At 40.2% G+C, this 6,601-nt stretch overlaps 1 protein-coding gene across 4 annotated transcripts in view; it reads right to left on the bottom strand.

Annotated features, from left to right (window-relative positions):
• The window catches only part of LOC101862516 (ATP-binding cassette sub-family G member 4), a 128,498-nt gene that overhangs the window by 101,390 nt on the left and 20,507 nt on the right, over positions 1 to 6,601 (bottom strand). Inside the window, exon 1 of one of the 4 annotated variants that reach the window (XM_035970996.1) lies at positions 3,033 to 3,070. The exons of the other annotated variants lie outside the window; for them this stretch is intronic. The gene's annotated coding sequence lies outside the window, so the exon portion shown is untranslated. Of the gene's footprint in view, positions 1 to 3,032; positions 3,071 to 6,601 lie in introns of those variants that run through there. 4 annotated transcript variants of the gene reach the window in all.

Here is a 6,601-nt window from a genome sequence, read left to right as displayed (position 1 = left end):
TTCAGACGGCCATGGAATATTCCGGTGACAAACGCAGATGCATTTTGTAGAGTGGGCTAAAAATGTCGAAGAGCCTGCATAGCATTAGCGAAAATTACCTCAGTTCCCCGACAAATCACCCTTTTCATGACCGCGAAGGGCGAGTTCGTGAGTTTCACAGGACAAAATACACTAGATAACCTTACACAATACGAGCCTGTTCTTTCTCACCAGTTCTTTATTGCGAGACGTTGTAATGCGATGACCTACGACTAGCTGCGCTGCTATGTCTACTTGTCCGAAAGTATGATACTTAACGGCATTTTTACGTTCGCTCTTGATGACTTTCGACTTTAATGCTTTGTTTCACATGGACAAGATCAGTAAAACCTGTCTTAGACTTCTTGGGGTCCTCAGTTCCAAAAAGCAGACAGGAGAAACAGTAGGCCTAATCTAGGTCTACAAGGAGTATAATTTGTTGTGTAAGCCACTCCACTTTGTATTCATTGTATTATTTTGATATTTTTAGTTTGGTGAGGACGTAATTCATTCACTCTCTTCTTGTTACTTTGTTTGCATGAACTGAATTTATTTGCAATCAACTTCAATCACCCTGCATTGGAATACGCACTTGAGTAATAAAACGTTCACCGCTACACCATTCCAACTTCTAACACAATGGCCTAATTACGTCATGTTGACCTCGCTCAAGTTCAGGGTTACAGAGGTGGGGCCAGAGATATAAATGGCAAGACAATGGACCAATCGCACATCGCTGGGAGCACTCCGGTGGATTGCTCCAAAGCTATCATAATACGGGCATTGAATTGTGTAGGCTGTCGTGAACTGGTTTGAGATTGCGTTATTTTTAGACTGCCTCTATGGGCTTTGTTCGGCTGGTGCACATCGAGATTGTGCCGCCTTATTAATATTTATGCTAAGAAACTCGGTCAAAACTTCATCGTTGTTTGGGTCGTCCCATAGAGCATTTTCCGAGAGAGATTACACTACTGAACATACCATTTTTTTACTTGGGTGAAGCAAAAGAACTTGGTATGGTATAGTAGATGTTGTAGAGCTGTTGTAGATGTTGTAAGGAGCGAATAGGCTCTGGCGAGGAACTTGTACGTAAAACTGATTGGATGATGGATGGTAAAGGTTCTTTTGTTGTCACTTTGAGGGTGTTGTGCGCTAAAACTTTTGGGCGGCAGTGCACGACCGTGCTCTATGGACCAGCCGCCCCTGCTTGTACAGTATAGACAACAAAGTTATAAACTATAGATCTAGTGACCACTAAGAAAAGAAATTGTTAAGTTTTTCTTCCTCTCAATTTTATGCTTTTCTCTAATTAACATTAGGCCTACTTTATTGAAGGGGTCTCATACTCACAGTCATAAAGTCTAGTATTATTGTTCTTCTTATTGTTGTTCATACTTTGATGTACTAATAATAATTATAACCAAAGGCATTCCAAAATCCATGGATTTAACAGCTTCTAGTTAGCCTTTCCTGTGACATGCATTCTACATGTGCACCGCTTTGTTTTATTTTGATTTCCCAATGAAATTCATTTTTTTTTATGTAGGCCTCGACAGCTGTATAAGTATAGTCGCCTGTGTTAACAAACACAATGTGATGGGGTTTCATTTCTATTATTCTTTATACATGTATATACAAATACTTTTAACAAAATAGCTTATTCTTGGCTAGATAAATAACCAAGATTTTTTGTTTTAATTTTACTTGTGAAAATGATGTTTGAGATTGAGGAATTTCCATATTGTAAAAGAGCATGAGCCTTTCGTTAGCATTTTGCCAAAATGGCCGCCCCCTGGAATCGACTAGATCCAGTCCCTCGTCCAGTCCCCATGTATGAATCAAGTTGCATGATACGCTTAGTGTGTTCCGCCAATTCACAGGCAAGTAGTCAAGAGTCGCTCTTCGGTCATTCGCCCACCAGGCCACTACTAGAATCTAGATACGTTTATTCATTAAATACTCTCTCTCTCTCTCTCTCTCTCTCTCTCTCTCTCTCTCTTGGCTAAAATAAATTAATTATAGTAACACAAGATAAAAATACTACCCGAGATGATCAGTAAGTAGGCCTAGCAGCCTTGCATTCTAACAAATGTAAACTACCGCTCGCTCAGCGAGCCAATCACAATCCAACATTTTTGGGATTCACCTAGACACCATGACAACGTAGACTCCAATCGGGGAGTACGTAGACACTTCCTTTTTTATTATTTTTTATTTTTTTTGCATGAATTTTCACGGAAAATTTTCCATTTGCGGAATTCTACTAATTTGCGGAAATTCGCAAAATTGCGGAAGCTCTCTCTCTCTCTCTCTCTCACTCTCTTTCTCTCTCTCTCTCTCTCTCTCTCTCTCTCTCTCTCTCTCTCTCTCTCTCTCTCACTCTCTCTCTCACTCTCTCTCACTCTCTCCAGTCTTCCGTCACACTGACCAACAGAAAAGTAAATGGTTCGACCACCTCTTAAGGCCGGTCCCAGAGTGGCTCTGTAGGTCTGACCTGTAGCTCGCCTGGCGCACGCCGTGTGCGTGTCAGCACAGCCGCACTGTGGGTTGGCGCCTGTGTCTCAGCGAGCGCAAGGCACACTCTCTGCGTCTCAGCACAGCCGCACTGTGTGTTGACGTGTGTAGGTGTGCAACTGACGGGTCTACCTTGCTATATTTAGGTACTGTGTAATCCAAGACCAATTATACCAAGACGGGACAACTCTTCTTTACGTCATGTGCCAAGTGTAGCCCCCCCCCCTTCCACACACACACACACACACACACACTCACAAACACACTTGCAGCTGCTCGCGGCGACAGTTTACATTGGTTACAATGCAAGGCTAGATCTCTAGAGAAGCACACCTAGATCTAGGCCTCGGCCTAGGCCTACGCTACGACAACAGTCGAAATTACGTCAACCTCTCGATTCGAAGTTTCAAAGTATGATAAAGTGCATTTCTGGGTGATTTTGTGGCCAAGTGCTGATGCTAGCGTCAATATTTAATAGTAAAGCACCTAATAATACTTACTTCTTGTTGATTTTGATGATCCGTGAAGAGTTTCAGTCGAAAATAAACACGAAGCGAGGCGACACATGTCCGCCATCTTTACAACACTGTTGAATAGCACGTCTGACGCATCGTGCAGCTCAGCTGACAAAAAACAGACGACAAAGCGACGCTGCTTAAGCACACGATAATGTATACATTCATTTACACGGTGCGAGCTAGGCGAGCAACAAGTCAGACCTACAGAGCCACTCTGGGACCGGCCTAAGAATGCTCCGAGACCAACCAGTTCTGCGAGCTTTCAACGCAAGCCCCTCCGGCTGGAGAAATGGGGAGAAGTCAGGCTGAATCGACTATAATAAAGGACACCATCTGAGCCCACGACCTGACCCTCCTCCATGTCACTCGATTCGCCACTGACAGAGACTATTTTTCCACGTGGCCTCCACTGGTACCAGCAGAAGAAAACAACATCATTACTATTATAGTGCGATAAAAAATTCGAGGCGCAACTTATCCTCAACTCAAATATATCTTTTTAACGCTTGAATCAGTCACCCATATACTATATACTTAGCACAGCATTTTGTCTCAATTTGTCTTTACTTTATCATATTTTTCCACAACAGTGGAGGCTATATTAAAACACTTTTATTCATAAATTTATATAAAATACTACAAATCTTCATCACGCGGAAAATGGAATTGTTCAAAGCACTTACCGCTGTTCACACACATTTTGTATAATGGGTTACGTCGCAGCTAACCAATGACACTTTTTAGTGGCAAAACTAGATCTAGTTACAAGAAATCAATTTTATAGTGAACACTTTTTGGGACTAAAAGTTCTCAAAGCATGCGTTCAATAAAGATAATCTCGTGATTAGAAAAAAAAATGACGGACCTGCTTTTAAAAGCGATATCGTCCTAGCTGTAAACCTTTTTAAATAAGTAGAAACCACACAGGGATTTTTTATTAGTAATTATAATTAAGGAATCTTCTAGAATCGAGCTAACAGGTCTTTATAAAAATATTGATCTGTTAAGACAATTTGATACAAGTCACTGTGCAAAAAATGACAGTTTATGTTTGATAGTTGAGGAGATATTTGACAATAAGTCGCGCCACGAATTTTTGACCGCACTACAGTAAAAGTACTCATATTAACCATTCCAAAGCTCATTCATTTATAAACACAATAACAATCTCTGAATTCAATAATTGAATATAGCGTCAAAATTCATTTACCAATTACAGGCTGTCTAATAAAAAAAAAAAAAGAGGACCCACTGAAAGGGCAATAACTAGGTCGTCAATATACTGATTTTGACAAAACTTAACACAAATAAAATTCAATTAAGGGGACATCAACTTTGTAATTTATAAGAAAATCCATCAATCTCTCTGTGAACTATCAAATTTTAAAGTTTTCAACTAAATTTGGGCAAAACGCAAAATTTTACATCTTATAGAAACGTACAGCTACAGGGGCGTGACCAGCCCGTTCCGGTTCCAGGACAAGGACGGTAAACCACGACAGTCATATCAGATGGGATATCTCACCGTGCTGAGAAAGTTTGGGAGAAGTTTGGGCAGGAGAATGTGTTATGGTGTAGAGGCCTGGTTCCAATATTTAGAGAGTGGCCCTTGTGTGGTTGTAAGAAAGGTTTGGGGGAAACACCTTGTGGGCCGACAGTTTATAAATGAATGGGCACCACATTTACCCAAACTTGAGCCCTTTAAATTACAATATATCAATATTACCTTTTGGGGAACAGCGACTTTATTTTAAAAACAAGGAACAAATTTGTCCGGGGAACAGCGACTGCGCTAAGAGAACACTTATCTTGGTGGTATTGATCATGGTATCGATGCAGCCCGCCGACAGCAAAATAATTTTGTTTATAAACGTATAAAATGCTGCATTCTATTATAAAAATATTATCACATTCGGAACCAGCGTATCAAAATGAACAAAATGACTCGTGGGTGACTCTATTCTTCTTGCTGGATATAGACGATCGCAAAAAAAGAGAAGGATTGTATCATGTAGCCCAGTAGTTTCTTATCACAACGAGGAAAGACAACTGTGACCTTTAACCCCTACAGTCAGAATTGGGAGAGGCGAGCAGTGCATAATCCCTTTTAACTTTGCCGCCGTGCGGGATTAAACTTTGCTAGTAACATTTTAGAAATAATTATCACAGTTTTAAAAAACTGATTTCATTTTCGGAATCGGCGTAGCAAAGTGGAACCTGCTTTTACACTAAACTTCAGCAAACTTTGTCTTTGAACTGTCAATTTTGAATTTGAAGTCATGTACCGTGGTCACCCTCTGTGTTGAGTATCTGACGTCAGAGCTGCTGGACCTTCACAGAGGACACTGCACTGTCACTGTACAGTGTACAGTAGACCTAGGCCTATGGCGACTGGGTGAAAGACACTATTAATATTATTCTCTTTATTGAGATGTAGGGATCCAGGCTGCAGATACCATGAAAATTTGTGGACATCATTTTGCAAACAGGTAGATATAGATAAAGGTTTAATCAAGATGGAACCAAAGACTTTGTGATTTTTTTGTTATCGTAGAGGTTTTACGACGCTCGCAACTTAACTGCATAAGTTCATATGAGCGCCAGAAGATTAGAGGTGTTTCAAGAGAGTAACAAACATAAAAAAAGAAGAAGGGAAGATAGGACGATAGATGTTTGATAGGAAAGGAGCAAACCACACCAGAGCACCCGCCAACCACCCACTCGTTGAGACTAAAAACAAAACAGCAAAACAACAAAAACACAACAACACACACACCAACATGCCCAAAGAATCAATCCCCCAAAAACACGCCACAAGGTTATTCAAAATTCCCAGTGGTGTGTTGGAGCCAGCACAAGTACGGAGAGATCCCTGGAGATTTAAGTAGCCGTCACCTCCCTGGGTTTATTCGGCAATCTAATTTTTTGAGAAAAAAAATGTTCTTCAATGCACAAATAGTGACTATTCGAAATATATCAGTATGGTTGATTTTTAAGAAGTTGCAAAGTTTTGCGTTTCACTCAATTTTGGTTGAAAGTTTAAAAACCTTTTTTTTCCGAACGCAACTGTTGATTCATTTCAATTTGACGTGATATCCATTTCTTCAACGTTTTGTTGAAATTCGAAAGATAACTGAGTTACCGGTACTGTCTTTCAAATGGGTCATCTTTTTTTAGAACACATGGAACAACAATCGTATCACAGTTCAGTCATTAAGTGTAACAACAGTGTCAAAGCTCAATCACTGTGTGAACAAATTGTCAAAGTTCAATCACTGTGTTCAATCATTCGTTATGAGAAAAGTGTCGCAGTTCAATCATACTGCACCAGGCCAGTGTCAAAGTTCGGTTACCAAGCACACACACATTACCCCAAAGCTCAATTATCAAATACAAGAATGGTGTCGAAATCCAATCAGCTTTATCAAATAATTACGTATGATATTCAAATGATAGTTATCATCATGTCTATCTTGTAAAGTTTCAACTATCACCACGAAGGTTAAACGAAAGGAAAAACAGAGGGAGAGCAAGGGAAGAAAAAAAAAGGG

Source organism: Aplysia californica, unplaced genomic scaffold (assembly GCF_000002075.1).
Source record: "Aplysia californica isolate F4 #8 unplaced genomic scaffold, AplCal3.0 scaffold00357, whole genome shotgun sequence".
NCBI classification, from domain to species: domain Eukaryota; kingdom Metazoa; phylum Mollusca; class Gastropoda; order Aplysiida; family Aplysiidae; genus Aplysia; species Aplysia californica.
This window is presented reverse-complemented; position numbering and strand designations above follow the sequence as displayed.